Source organism: Peromyscus maniculatus, chromosome 23 (genome assembly GCF_049852395.1).
Source record: "Peromyscus maniculatus bairdii isolate BWxNUB_F1_BW_parent chromosome 23, HU_Pman_BW_mat_3.1, whole genome shotgun sequence".
Classification (NCBI taxonomy): Eukaryota; Metazoa; Chordata; class Mammalia; order Rodentia; family Cricetidae; genus Peromyscus; species Peromyscus maniculatus.
The window spans coordinates 59,384,829-59,401,284 of record NC_134874.1 but is presented as its reverse complement, the minus strand read 5'-3'; the positions used below and the strand labels follow the sequence as shown (position 1 = coordinate 59,401,284).

General features: G+C 39.5%; 1 long non-coding RNA gene across 1 annotated transcript in view; it reads right to left on the bottom strand.

The window, feature by feature from the left end:
- The window catches only part of LOC121826290 (uncharacterized), a 100,435-nt gene extending 92,196 nt beyond the window's left edge, over nt 1-8,239 (bottom strand). Inside the window, exons 1-2 of the long non-coding RNA XR_013047692.1 lie at nt 8,121-8,239; nt 951-1,130 (exon numbers count right to left, since the gene is read on the bottom strand). This is a non-coding gene — a long non-coding RNA (uncharacterized LOC121826290). The remainder of the gene's footprint in view (nt 1-950; nt 1,131-8,120) is intronic.
- Between the last annotated feature and the right edge of the window lie 8,217 nt (nt 8,240-16,456).

Below are 16,456 nucleotides of genomic sequence, written 5' to 3'. Positions count from 1 at the left end.
TCTCATTGGCCCTTCCATGGTACTTTTTATGATCAACTCGTGGCTTTCTGCCTTAGAGTGTTTTCTTGTGGTTCTGAAAACTAGAGAATATTTTAATATTAAATGGCATTATGAAAAATGTGTGCATAATTTTGTTTCAAATGAATGATACTGTTAATAAACATAACAGGCACTCAGAGTTGAAGGCAGGAAAGAGCTGACACATCAAGCTGGCCACTCAGAAAGTTCTGCTGCCTCCTTGGCTGGTGTCTGGAAGTTGGGATTTCAGTTTATCTTTATATTTATATACACATGTATATGCAGTTAGATATGGTTGTACATATTAGGTATATCATATAGATACTTATAAAAATATGCTTATAACTATACTCATAGTTCTGCATACAACTTGCATACCATACACATGCATACCAATGCCACAAAGGTTGTTTGTTTATATTTAATTTCTTGTTATGCCAATTTATTGTACATCTAATTGAAATTCAAAGTATAATTCTGTGTGTGTGTGTGTGTGTGTGTGTGTGTGTGTGTGTGTGTGCATGTAAAGGTGTAGACAAATACATGTTCTTAAATGTATGAATGTGGGCACACATTTGTGTGTGTTGTATAGAAACAAGCATGTGTGTATTGTGGCACAACACTGATGGTGACTTCATCCTTTATGATGGGGTAGTAGCACTATTACATTGAGGTGGGGCATGCTTGATCATGCTTCAATCTGTGCATGGAACTTCCATGCTTCTAGAGCACTGATGTTGTCTACCATGTTACTAACAATGTGTAGATGGTTCAGCATCTTTCTTAGATAGATATCTACAATCTATGTCACATGTTAAGTCCCTCAGATACCATTTGACACCAAGCACAGATAAGATTTCAGTCTCTCCTTCCTCTTCCACTGCACATTTTATAGGAAATCACCCCCATCTAGTAAGTCTAACTATGCTTACTGGCTATCCAGAACTTGGTGAAGAGCAGGAAATTGTGGGTTTCCAGGATCCAATGATGCTGACGGGAAGACTTCCAGGTAGGGTGTTCCTACTGCAACTGTTGCCACAGGCATCCAGGCTGAGACAGCAAAGAGGCATCCCTTCTGGGCAACTGTATAACTTCTCTTTCAGATTCTGCTGCTGCAAACAGGAAAAGTATTTCAAGCTCTGTGATTAGATAGCTGGTTTAATTGAGGCCACCCTTCCCTAAATCCTGTTTGGCATTGAGGGTAGCACAATGCTTACACTTCATCTAGAAATCACAGGAAGAATCTCCCCACAGTTTTTATTTTATAACTGAGATTTGATTGTTTGAGGACCAGTAGAAAAAGATGTTAATTCGGTTTTGTTCTCTTTCTTTTTGCATGCCACAATTGTTAAGTGTAGGTTTCCATCCACAATATAATAGAGGAATGGAACACTGTGATACCTTGACTAACTCTGCAGATCTCTAAGATGCCTCCTTCCCATTGGCCTTCAAATGTCATGTTAGGGCAGGAAAAAAGCATCCATGGAAAAGAAGAATAAAAAGGAAACCTAACAATAAAGGACCCTGAGTTGGAAGGATTGCTGGAAATCTGAGACCAGCCTTCAGGGATAAACTTTCAGGGAAGGAGAGAGGCATGAGGCAAATGACAGTGGGAGATTAGGAATGAATATGCTCAGAGTAGGATATGTCCATTATTTTCTACTACTAATCTCCACTTGTGTTTGTTAGAAAAGGTGACAACAGCTGAGGCAGAGTCAGCACCTGTCCCAGGACTCCACTTTCCAAATGGGACAGGATGAACTGTTGTTACACTGCTATCCAGTGAGTGACAGCCTCAGAACTCATCAACTACCATGATGAGAGGAGGTAGGGAAAGCCTCATGGCTTTCTGATTTCTGGTCAATCCCACTTCAAGGTGTGTTTAATGATGTTGAAGGGACAGGATGGAGGGCAAATTTCAAACAGCTCTGTTCCCCAAACCCAGGTCCTGGAGATGGCACAATACAAGCCTCATGATGAGAGACTCTTGATGATAAACTGAGCTTCAGAAATGACAGACCAATATTTGAACCGTGTACATATGGACTGGGTCTGACCTTTCCCCAATGACCCTCGAATTCTCAGCAGTGAAGTTCTGTAGTAGGAAATGATGATTGGATGGGAAATTGTCCCCAAGGAATGATGATAACTGAAGCCTTCAGGCACCTCCCCTAATTACCAGTCCAAAGACATCTGCATAGCTTCATCAACTATGTGCTTCCCTGAGCAGAGTGAGGCCTGGCATAGGTGACACTACACAAGGAATCATTGTCATGGTTACATGTGTGCCCTTGTCAAGATGGCAGCTCACTCTATTAAAGTGGGCTGTGATTCACAATAATAACATGAGCAGGAATCAATCTGGTAAGTCAATGCAGACATTCTTTGTGGGAAGACCTGATCTCACACCAGTGAGTAGACATGACAAGGAGCTTTCTTGAAAGAGATCATGAAGGCATGGTTCATTGTTCCAGGGGTTTTCAAGGTAGAAGACAAATGACATTTTGAGAAGTGTTTCCATAGCAAGGACAATAGGAACACCCTCATTGTGCATGCCATGAATGACATACAGGAGAGGACACCATGCCCACACTGCATAAGAGGTCCCATGAAGATCTGCATAACCCTCATGTGCCTATCAAGGCAGCATCTAGATCAATGGAGGACCAGCATCTGCTGTTATATTAACTCCCTGTGATATCCCTTCATGGGAGCAGATCACAGAAGGAAAGGTAGCAGGGACCTTGTTGGGACTCCATTTTGTTATCTTTATTGAGAAGCAACAATTTTCCACACGATCTCATGGTGCCTCTTTACCATGGTCACAGTCACCAATGCAACAGCAAGGACTCTCCCAAGTACCACTGTCTCCTCCCTACTTCCCCTTTCTATTTGTGTAATATGTAGTTTATTTCATCTGAAGTCTGTGCTGTGTGTTGGTGTTTGTGCCCATTTCCCTTGGAAAGAGCCAATGTTCCTCAGAATATACTTGAGATGTAAGAGAAGCACAATAAATACAGTCCTCTATCAATATCCACATGTTATTTTTATTCAGAAAGGCTGAGCATAATCCAAGGCTAATTACAAAGTAGCTCCAGTCAAACCTGCACTCAAAAGTATCCGCTGCTTCAACCCTGAAGAGAAACAGGTACCAACAGTCCCAGAATATCAATATAACCAGGCTTAACTCTAACACAAAAACTGCCTGGACACAGCCACACCCTTAAAGTACCCCAGGCCAACATGGCCCCTGAAAAGGCCCAAGCTAAGCACCTAAAGTGAAAGTAGACCAGGATTAACCATTAAACCATGATGTCAAGACAGAAGTATCCCAAGGCCTAATGATGAACCTGATGAAGACCAGGAATAAGGCCTACATTACCAATGGCTTCCCTCACCCAGAAAGGCCAGGGACCAAAGGAATGAAATGGCCAATGAAATGAAAATCTAGGAATGAAAAGGCCAAACCTGACCTAAAAGAGGCCTTCACCAAAACCTGAAGCTGCATAAGCTCTGGCTCAGAGGGAAAACAGAGGTATCCCTGAGCCAATCCATTAAATGGAAGAGCCAAGGGCAAAGGAGAAGAAGGAAAAGTAATAAAATAAAATGAAACAAAAAGAAAAGAAAAGAACACCCATGCCTACCCTTTAACATAAAGAAGGCTGGCCCCAACCAAGAGGGAGATGAGTTCTACCCTATCCCTCAGAAGAAAAAGACCTGGCTCATAGAAAGAAAAGGAGAGTATTCATGCCCCAACTTTACCTGGACTGAAGCCAGGGCCTTCACCAAGATGAGAAGTTGGCCTCAGCACACCTCTGACCCTGAAGAAGACTGGGCCAAACTAAGGAAGGACGTGGGCCCAGACCAATCCCTCAAATGAAATAGGCCAGGAGGCAAAGCAGGAAAAGGAGAATGCAAGAGTGCTAACACTTACCCTGACAAAAGCATGAACAAAATCATGGAGAAAGAACGACATGGGACATTCTCCAAGGACCAAATGAAGAAGCAGGTCTGGGGCAAATATTGACTGGGAAGAATTCAGAGCTCATACAAAACTCATAGAACAAGCCAGGCAAAATCAAAAGTGGAAATGTTATAGGCCAACAATAGACCTTCATGAAGATAAACCACAAACTCTAAAATCAAGGGAGCTCCTGCCAACACAATGAGAGTTACATGGTCAGACTTAATGTTGACCCTAGGAAGCACAGTTTGAAGAGACAATTTCAATGGAACCTGCTCCAACCACAATGGAGAACTCTTCCTAGGCCAAACACTGATATCAAGTAGCCAAGGACCAAGCCCTGTGTGAAAGGAGTCCAGGCAATCCAAGAGAAGAAACATCCTGACCATAAACTGCTATCAGTGGAGACCTGCAGCCTACTGAGGAAGAATTAAACTCAGAAGCCCTGAACTTTGAGGATGTGTAGGCAGAATATTCTCTTCTTCATCCAACACCCTAAAAAAAAGGGAGCCAGAAACACCTCAATTGTTGTCAATTGAGTCGATGGCTCCCTTACAGATGAAAGCAAATGGACATCATTAACATATTTGGTAGTTATAGGGAACCTTGAGGCACTCTGATCCCAGACCTCAATTTCACTGGATGTTTTACAGTCAATCAAGGCCTCAAAAGAGACACACAGAAGAATGTTAAATGAAGATCTTAGACTCAAAGACTTCATGTACAGATATAAGTTGACATCCTGAGTACCAACTGTGTGGATCACATACATTTCATTTACAACACTTATCATCCTTAGTACATGCAAGCCAGGATGTGCCACTCACCATGATCCAAGCTCTCACTGAGTAACCAATGAATATGGACATAGCATAATACAAATGGTGTTATACTGCATAATGTAGTGGCCTGATAAAACTCCAAATCTTGTCTTCAGCTGATATTTTTAGGAACAAGTCTCAAAAGTAACATAGGAACAACGCTTCCTACCAAGAAGCTCAGACTAACCCAAAATCTGCTTCAATAATTCTTTTCTACTTCTTTTAACAGAAACATGGTCCATAATGTTCCTCTTTTCTTACAAGATTTCAGAGAGTTGAACTTAATATAAAATATTATATCAATTGTGGAAATGATTTCTCAAAGAAGGATCCCATTTTATTAGTTTTTAAATTCCCAGGATGATGTGTAATGCCAATCACCAAAGCATTAACAAATACAGACTTTTCTCACATATTGTCAGAGTTCCTCCCATATTTCATTTTTCTTATTCTGACTTTTCTTGATTAACATTCTGGAGTGACCCACCTCATCCTCACTTCTCAACTGCAGGCACTTTGACATTTCATTTCATCAACTTGCTGCATCTCCTCCTTCCTTAAAGAATTCCAGACTAATCATTGAGTGGGGTGTCCTTGTGCTGGTGAGCTCAATGCTAGCAACCCCCCCCAACTAAGTCTGTTGTCTTTATATAAATAACATCCCCCAAAGACAAACACAATCAGTCCAACACATTCTAGGGAAGTCTATGAGATGGCATCAGACATTGGTAGTCGTAAGTCCTCCATTTCCCTCTGACTTTTCTCTAAAGTATGTCCTTAAAAGTCAGGTGATGGGGATTTAGCTCAGTGGTAGAGTGCTTGTCTAGCAAGCACAAGGCCTTAGGCTTGATCATCAGCTCTGAAAAAAAAAAGTGTTCTAAATTTTACCTTCAGAGTGTCTAGCCTGTTGCATATTCCTGACCCAGAGACTCTTGCCTCTCCATTACAATAATCCATATCACCATGTGATAACTCAGCCTGTTTTGTCACAACATTTCTGTATCGTCTGCTGTATCCAGGGTTCCTTGTTCCTTTTCTAGAGTTCTACACAAAACCTGGAGCATTCATTTAGAAAGATTCTTGGGGATCCAGAATGCCAGGGCTCCCTGGATGACCAGTATTTGTCCCACCTCACCTCACATATCAGCCAAAAGTAAAAGTGGGACCACTGAGAGACAATTAAAACAGAACTAAATTTGAGGGCTATTTCTGGGAACCAGAAGTCCTAGAATTGTCCAGATTCAAAGGGCTTCAGATGCTGAAAGAAAAAATTCAGAGTTCTTCACCCATAACTAGTTTTATGACCAATATGGGAAAAAAGGAATAATGTTCTGAGTCAATTCTGCCTTCAGTGGACACCACAACCATTATATTGTATAGCCTGAAAAACTGTATATACTTAATCTATTTTTCTATCTATCTATCTATCTATCTATCTATCTATCTATCTATCTATCTTTCCATCAGCTATCTCTATCCATCAATCCATCTATCCATCGATCTGCCTCCATCCATCCATCAATCCATCCATCCACCCTTACATCCATGCTTACATCCATCCATCCATGCATCCATCTTCTCCTACTACTACTCTTCCTCTTCTATTTCTCCTTCTTCTTGCTCTTCCCTTATTCATCCAGGACATTATAATCATTTTTGCCTCCCTAAGTTTTTACAGGGCCTTATAAAATGCTAGTTACATTATAACAAATGAAAACTTTCTCTGTGGGTTTTATTCTCCATATTCCCCCCCCCGAAATCTTTGTAATCCATATCCTCCCCAGCACTTGCTGAAATGTGACATTCCTTAGATCTCTGACACTGCGACACTAAAAATCTTGTGTAAAAGTGTGTTTGTTAAAAAATGCAACTGTGCTTCAAACAAGCTAAAAACCTACATCTAAAAACATGATACTTTAATAACTTGCAAACACATCATCTTAGTTTGTTTTTTTTATGACAAATGTAATTTAGATATAATGAATTCAATGAGTTGATATATTCAGTGTTTATTAGTTCTTCATTAGCCATGAAGTTCACAAAAATGTTTTCTCACTAAATAAATTTTTGTCAAGAGGCAAAATCCATAGAGTTTTCTAAATGGAAATGGAAAGATGTGCACAAAGCCAGGAAATAGAGTTAATCATAAGTCAAAAGTTTTATGGAAGATAAAAAAATCAAGATCATATATGAAACTGCTGTATTCATTAAAATTCCTTAGGCCAAAATTCAGTACACTTGTATACAATTAGGATGTAATTCTCTGTTTGGAATAAAGGTGATAGAAGATGTCACATAGTTCAACCTTTTATACAGAGAAAAGGAAAATCCATGCTAGAACTTGCATTTGAGAGCCTTAAAATGGCCTACAAAAAGAGACTGTCTTAGTCAGGGAGTACTCTGTCTCTCAACTGCTTGAATTACAAAAGACTTTCAAAAGATCAATGAAACATCCTGCCAAAGATTGGCTCATGGGATTGTAGGCTATGAGAACAGATGAGATCAATCTGAGTGCTACAGAAGTGGGAAAGTAGGTCATGCACTTACTTCCACCTCCTTGAAATATAGGCTATTTAATCTAATGAAATCTGAGAGAGATTATTCCTGATGGACTGGCTCACAGGAAGCATTGGTGATGCTTGGTTATCACAGGCAGAGGTCTCACACAGACTGGAAGATGATGAAGAAAGGATGGGGTTCTGCTGATATATGAGAGAAGCAGTGCTTTTCGGCCAATTCACTGGGCATGATGGAGCACTGGGCTGTGCTTACAGAAGAGGTCAAACATAAAATGGTTGATTCACCAGGGACTTCAGGACTGATGTTTGCCATTAGTGCCTTTGCAGAACTCCATGGGAGAGTGTGAACTTGTAGAAACACCTAACATTTTAAGGAAAGGGTAAAGTGTTATGTAACAGTTTTCCTTTTTATGACATGAAATAGTTTTCTATTATTTTTGAGATTATAATTACATTACTTTCTCCTCTCTTTCATCCTTCAAACCCTCCCAATACTCTTCCTTGCTCTATTTCTAATTAATGACCTCTCTTTTCATTAATTTTTGCTACATGATTATACATATATATGTGTATGAAAAAAATATATATCCATATAGTTTTATTTCCTAAATGTAAACCAATCATTCTGTATAGCTAGCATATATGTTTTCAGAAATGACCCTTTGATATTGAATATCCAACTGGTGTACTCTTCCCTGGGCAGGACTATTTCATTAAGTCTCAAAAAGTTCTATGAAAAAAGAGAAGAGGTTCATAATATCCAGCAATGAAATCATTGCTGGGAAAGCTGAAACTTACAGGATTAACAAGGCCCTTCCACTTCCAAGGTTAAATGGGTGATAACTAAGGAGAACCAAAGAAAGGAGACCCTCTGTCCCATTCAGCTGCAAACAAGTCATGCAGACACATTCAGAGTTCTAGTCCTCATGAGTCACCCATTCTAATGTGAGCCTTTGTGATGTCACACATTAGAGTTATTCATATTCCTATAGGTAATCCCATACCTATACTCCTGTATTAACCTCAATAAACTCATTAATTTGAGGGAATAGGAATCACAGTCTTCCCTGGGAGGCAGACAGATAAAGAAAGGGGAATTGATAAGTATTACAAATGGCCAACTTCAATAAGAGCTTACATCTTGCCTCAGAGTTCCCATTTGGACAAGAGAGCTCCCATCTGGACGAGAGAGAGACTTCCTGAATCTGTCAGCTCTGCCTGAAACAAGTGCGCTGATAAGACCAAGAACGAACCACAAGGAAATGGGCAGATGTCAAGGCAGAAGTACATACAACAAAATGAAGAGCAATACAGCATCACCAGAACCTAGCCCACCTCCAACATCTAGACCTGAACATCAAAAATTGGAAGAAGCAGAAGAAAACAGCCTTACGAATAACATCATGAAGAAGGTAGAGACTTGTGTAGAGGAAAAGACAAAAAAAAATAGGAATAATGTTATAAACAACGAGAGGAAAGGGCAAATAATTAGAAGAAAACAATAAAGTCCTAGAAGAAAACAATAAAGTCCTGGAAGAAAACAATAAAGCACTGAAAGAAAATCATGAAAAAGCAATGAAACAAATGAAGGAAACAGTCCAAGACCTGAAAAGGAAAATAGAAAAAATGAAGAAGATACAAACAGAGGGAATGCTGGAAATAGAAAATCTGAGTAAACAATCGGGAAATTCAGATGCAAGTATAACCAACAGAATGTAAGAGATGGAAGAAAGGATCTCTGGCGTTGAACATACAGTAAAAGAAATAGATTCATCAGTCAAAGAAAACACTAATGCCAACAAAGTCATGAACCAAAATGTCCAAGAAATTTGGGACACCATGAAAAGACCAAACCGATGAATAATAGGGATAGAAGAAGGAGAAGAACACCAACTCAACGGCACAGAAAAACAAAAAACCCAGGATAGCCAAATACAGAATCCTGTACAATAAAACAACCTCTGGAGGCATCATGATCTCTGACTTCAAGCTCTACTATAGAGCTACAGTAATAAAAACAGCTTGGTATTGGCATAAAAACTGACATGTGGAACAATGGAATCAAATTGAAGACCATGAAATTAACCCACACACTTATGAACATATAATTTTTGACAAAGAAGCCCAAAGTGTACAATGGAAAAAAGAAAGCATCTTCAACAAATGGTGCTGGCATAACTGGATATCAACATGTAGAAGGCTGCAAATAGATCCATATCTGTCACCGTGCACAAAACTCAAGTCCAAGTGAATCAAGGACCTCAACATAAATCCAGCTACTCTGAACCTGCTAGAAGGGAAAGTAGGAAGTAGTCTTGAACGTATTGGCATAGGAGATCACCTCCTAAATATAACAAGAGTAGCACAGACACTGAGACAAACAATCAATCAATGGGACCTCTTGAAACTGAGAAGCTTTTGTAGAGCAAAGGATACGGTCAACAAGGCAAAGCGGCAGCCTACAAAATGGGAAAAGGTCTTCACCAACCCCATATCTGACAGAGGACTGATATCCAGAATATATAAGGAACTCAAGAAATTAGACATCAAAACGACCAACAGTCCAATTAAGAAATGGGCTATAGAACTAAACAGAGAATTCTCAACAGAGGAAACTCAAATGGCTGAAAGACATCTAAGGAATTGCTCAACATCCCTAATCATCAGGGAAATGCAAATCACAACAACTCTGAGATACCACCTTATGCCTGTCAGAATGGCTAAGATCAAAAACACTGAAGACACTTTATGCTGGAGAGGATGTGGAACTAGGGGAACTCTCCTCCACTGCTGGTGGGAATGCAAGCTTGTACAACCACTTTGGAAATCAATATGGCATTTTCTTAGAAAACTGGGAATCAATCTCCCCTGAGATCCAGCTATACCACTCTTGGGCATATACCCAAGAAATGCTTAACCATACCACAAGAGCACTTGCTCAGCTATGTTCATATCAGCATTGTTTGTAATAGGCAAAACCTGAAAACAACCTAGATGCCCTTCAACTGAAGAATGGATAAATAAATTGTGGCACATATACACAATGGAATACTACTCAGCAGAGAAAAACAATGACATCATGAGGTTTGCAGGCAAATGGATGGATCTAGAAAAAATGATCCTGAGTGAGGTAACCCAGACTCAGAAAGACAAATATGGTATGTACTCACTCATAGGAGGATACTAGAGGTGGAACAAGGATGACTGGACTGCTACTCACATCACCAGAGAGACTACTTGGAAAACAGGACCCCAAGAAAGACACGAGGATTGCCCAATGACTGAGAAATGGCTGCCATCTACATGAACAACCTGGACATGAGTGGGAGTAAAGAAGGGCGAGGGTCGAGGGAAAGAGAGCCTGTGAGAGCGGGAGATCCCAGCTGGATCAAGAACAGAGAGGGAGAACAAGGAAGCGGAGACCATGGTAAATGAAGACCACATGAGAAAAGGAAGAAACAAAGTGCTAGAGAGGACCACAGAAATCCACAAAGATACCCCCACAATAGACTGCTGGCAATGGTCGAGAGACAGCCGGAACTGACCTACTCTGGTGATGGGATGGCCAAACACCCTAATAGTTGTGCCAGAAACCCCATCCAAGGACTGAGGGATCTGGATGCAGAGATCCACGGCTAGGCTCTGGGTGGAGTTCCGGGAGTCTAATTAGCGAGAAAGAGGAGGGTTTATATGAGCGAGAATTGTTGAAACCAAGGGTGGATAAAGCACCGGGACAAATAGCCAAACGAATGGAAACACATGAACTATGAACCAAAGGCTGAGGGGCCCCCAACTGGATCAGGCCCTCTAAATAGGTGAGACAGTTGATAGGCTTGATTTGTTTGGGAGGCATCTAGGCAGTGGGACCGGGTCCTGTGCTCATTGCATGAGCTGGCTGTTTGAAACCTGGGACTTATGCAGGGATGCTTGCCTCAGTCTGGGAGGATGGGAATGGTCATGCCTGACTGAGTCTACCAAGTCGATCTCAGTCCTTGGGGGAGGCTTTGCCCTGGAGGAAGTGGGAATGGGAGTGGGCTGGGGGGAAAAGGAGGGGGGCAGGAGAGGGGAGAACAAGGGAATCTGTGGCTGATATGTAGAAGTGAATGGTATTGTAAAATAAAATAAAGGAAAAAAGAAAGAAAGAGAGAGAGAAGGAAGGAAGGAAGGAAGGAAGGAAGGAAGGAAGGAAGGAAGGAAGGAAGGAAGGAAGGAAGGAAAGAAAGAAAGAAAGAAAGAAAGAAAGAAAGAACGAAAGAAAGAAAAAGAAAGGAAAGGAAAAGAAAAGAAAAGAAAAGAAAAGAAAAGAAAAGAAAAGAAAAAAGAAAAGAAAAGAAAAAAAACAAATGGCCAGCTTCTAGCTTCCTTCTTATTTTCTGTATTGAGACAGAGGCTTAGTAGGCTTTGTCTTCCACCAGCAGGCTGCCTCTTCCAGCTGTCTGGTTCAGGACAGATAGCTGTGTTCACAGTCAGTCCTGAACATGGTCACCTGAAGCTGCAGGTGATCACAGCTCTTGTGAGTGAGCAATGATTATGTTATGTCCAAAGGACAGCATGTCACAGCAGTTCCCTCATGCTCAGTCAGGACATTCAGGACCCACTTCCAGGATGTTTCCTATGCCTAGGGGAAGTGGTTGATCTACAGGTCCCATTTAGGATGAGCATTCATGGTCATTTCAACATTTTGAAGTTATGAGGCTTTGCATTTGCTGCTGCATACCACAGAAAGAGAATCTTTGGCCAAGACTGAGAGCTAAAGAGATCTATGTATAAAACAAAAATATTTACAAAGCAGTTGCTACTACACTAAGTAACAATAGTAGCATCATCTAAAGGGCTATGACCTGCCAAGCCATGGTTTTGACCATGGCCACCGTACCAGGTTCTAATTCCTTCCTATCGTGCAGGCCTCACCAGATCAGAAGGAAGTTAATTACACAGTTACTCTGATGCCAATATTACACCAGTGATTTTCTCATATTCTGTATGCTACCACTTAAATTGTATTTCCTTATGCGGAAATAAAAAGTCTTAATTTTATGAGATCCTATTTGTTGATTTTTGGTCTCATTTACTATTGGACAAAAGTCCTATTCAGAAAATCCTTACCTGTGCTTAGCAGTGGGAGTATTTTCTCTACTGTGTCCTTTGGCATTTTCAGGGTATCTGGTCTATGGCACATTTGGTGCAGAGCTTGTGTATGGTAGAAGATAGAGAGCAGAGTTTCCTTTTCTGCATGCTGAAAACAATTTTTCACAATCAGCATATCTGAGACAGTATCTCAAATGCCAACAAATATATGAACTACAAATATAGGGGCAAAGTTAAACTAGGTACTCACAAGTACATTCTCCTTACCAAATGGACCACTTTGAGGTCACCAGCCATGCAGTAATATGAGGTCCAGCTCTGACCACTCAGAACAATGCATGGTAACCATTTCAATAGAATAAATTGTGATCAGGACTTACAGCCTGGCTCAAATACTATAGACTCTGTGGTCATTTTCTTGGGCCCCAGACCCATTTGTCACATTAGTAAAATAATATTCAGATTGCCCCATAATTCCAGCTTTAAGTGTCTTTAAAATGATTACATTTTTCAACAAATCTAATTTTTTAAATGCTGCAAAGGAGGTGGAACAGGAACATATACGTTATGTTCATTGTAAACTAAAACATTCCAGGTACTGTGGATGCTGTAACGATGGTTATGAATGAAAATTTAACATTGTCACACCTGCTGTACCACTCCTGGTTGTGCATACTTATCGAAATGAATGACACTGAATCACTACATATGTAAGGTGAGGTTGTGTGTAATTTTTTATCACTGCACTACCTGCAATAGATGATTCAGGGAATGAGCTCAGAGAAACACCAATATAAGAAAGACTAAAGACCACACAATATGCATAAATAATGCAAGATAATTCAAAATAAAATTATAGAAAAAAGTTGCATAATTGTCAAGAAAATTGTTCCAACTATGTATCATCAAGTTTAGAAACAGACAACTCTCCAAAAACAATTAATACATATCTTCTCTCATAAATGGAATCTAGAAAAATAAGAAAAGGGTTAAAAATTTTTGAAGTGTGAGGGGAAATATTTTAAATGGAGGGAGTATAACTGGGAAACAATGTGGTGTACAGAAACAAATGACTGATTTTATATAATTAAAATGTACAGAATAATAAGATTAACTTTAGTAGTAACAAAACAGAAAAAGAATTACTTATTTGCACAGGGGCTCATATATTTTTGCCCCAGCCAGCAGGGCTTCAACAGCTTCTCGACCACCCTATGGATAGAATGATAGGGACAGGGGACACAAAGGAAATACACCAAGTCAAGATTCTGATCAAGGTGCCACTTTATTTTTCTCCAGGAGGGGTTATATAGTTCCTGCAGGGTAGGGGGAGCAAGAAGCTGTTATCTGCACAGGGTGGTGCAAACTAACAGGATGTTCATGGAGGATGTTTACAGGGTGAAAGGGTCAAGGGCTCTGACTCAATGTCCTGTTGCTAGGTAACCTGATGGTAAGATGATCTAGTTCCCTGTCTTAAGGGGGGGGGGGTCTGTATTTTTTCACTAACTAGAGATTCTGTCCTTGTCCCTGACATATTTTTATACAACTAAACATAATGACTACATTTTTACTCTCTTCCAAATTTCTCTTAAGGTTTTTGAATGATGGGGCTAGAGTTGGCCTAACAGAAAAACGCACACTGTACTCTTTCGAAGGACTTGAGTTCAGTTCCCATCACCCATCACAGTGACCCAAACTCAAACACCAATATCTCTAGTTCCAGGGAATCTGGAGCCTCTTCTCATCTCTGTGGGAACTGCACTCATGTGTACATACCTATATGTCTAATCACATATGTGCAATTTTTAAATCATTTTTTCATAATTTCTCGATTTATTTATGGACCGAGGGAGGCAGAGAGGCTTGCACCCATGCAGCATATTATGTCAGTTCATTCTTCTACTCTCAGTTGTAAGAATAAAGGTTTGTCACCAAACAGAATGTAAGGACTATAAGGTTATTCTGGAACCCAGATCCATAAAAAGATAGTGCCAGGAAAATATAAAATAATTGGATCATGCAAGAAACCTGAGTTGTACAGAGTTGATGCAAATAAATCTGCATAAAATTTAAACTTTATAAGGGATTTCTTAGCATTTCATAAGTTTTAGTCACTAAAAGGTACAGTGTTCCATCACCATATTGTCATTCATCATGTGCATGTAATTAAGAGAGGTTTACAAAAGTCTTGAATTCCACCATAACAAGAAACAGAAATTTTGGCACAAATAATCTATAAAATATAAACTATTATATGGCTCAGCTGATATAACACACAATGGATGAGCTCCAGAGCTCTGGTAGCTTTCTGGCATTTTCAGCAAGGAAGGAGCTCTGAGTTTAGTAGCTCTTGGGCCTTCAGTGCCTGAAAAGCAGCTATTAATTTTTTTTAAAAGATGTCTAAATAACAAGCTAGGTAAGGGGATAAATATAATGATAAACTGAACCCAAAACCAGACACAAGAGACATTTTGGACAGAAATAGTGAACTGAAAACAAGATAGAAGACTCAAACTATCCATGTAACTGCATTAAACATAAAGTTCTAGATGGGAGAAATCACCAGAGAAGATAAACAACCACACAGGATTTCACTCTATGATGAATAGAAAACAAATGTATGTGCAGAGTGTCAGAGTAATGAGGCAGGAAAAGAAAGAATGCTTTACAACACTCTAGTACCCATGCTGCTACCAAAGTAACCGGCTGAACAGTAAGTTTCACTAGGGAAAGTATCTATTCTGAATAACACAAATACGATAATATACATGTGTGTGGTGAAAAGGGATCAATTTTCCAGTCAGACAGAACACGCCACTTGAAAATTATTTAACTATGAGTCCTCCAACCTGGATGAGAAAGTGGATGGAAACTGACAAATCCACAATTGAAGTTGGAGATGGGAGTCGACAGAACAAAAGGAGGGAAAGTTCAACAGCTTCACTTGCAAATGTTCGTTGTGTAATGGGATGTTGGTCAGGTTCAAGGCCCCTGGCTTCAGTATACCATCAATACTAGACCTGCATGATACACAGCAGCTGCCAACGCCACTACAATGATGGAGAGATGATGGAGAGGTGATAGAGACATGATGGAGAGGTGGGAAAGATGGGGGCTGGGGGAAAAAAAGTGCTTTACTGTTTTCTTCTTTTTTATTATTATTGTTTTTTTATCTGATTTTTATTCCTTTTTTGTTTTCCTTTGTGGTGGGACTCTACAAGAGGTAGGGGCAGATATGGAGGGTCAGGGAGAGGAGTGGGATTAGAGTGTATGGTATGAAGTTCCCAAAGAATCAATAAAAACTACAATGCATATGTAAAAAATTGACTTTCACTTTCTACCATTTGTTAATATGAACTAAACAATAAGAAGTTGTCAAATGAATGAGGTTTTAAACTTTTAAAAAACATGAACATATTGAATAATTCAGTGCAATTTTGACATAGGGACAGTATTTGGAATAGAAAATTCCATTTAACTCCTGATATATCCATATGACAAAATTTGGTAATAAGAAAAATTTGAATTATAACCAAATTAAGTTCTATTACTGTAAAAAGAGAAAAGAAAGAACGAAAAGCAGAGAAAGTCATTAAGGACAAGGAGAACATGAACACGGCTGTCAATCAATTTCACTTGACAGACATTTACAAAACACCTCCTCAAATGACAGCTTAAGACAGCATTTCCAGAACACACATGTCACTTTTCAACATACTCCACGTTACAAGCTACTAAACAGGTTTAAATAAACATAAAAGACCTGATATAAAGTGATGTGTGCAATCTGACTACAGGGAAATAGAAAGGCAAGTTAATAACAGAATAGTATCTTGATAATCCCCAATAAATGAAAATTAAATATTTCATTCTTAAAATAATCAATTAATTACAATAGAAAGTCATAGCGAAAGTAAAAGTATTGAAGTGGAAATAAAATATAACCAAATTTATGGAATAAGCTAAACCATGATTAGAAAAAACTAAAACATGATTAAATGAATTCATATGAAAGTGAATACATTTGGATTTTGTTTGTATGTTCT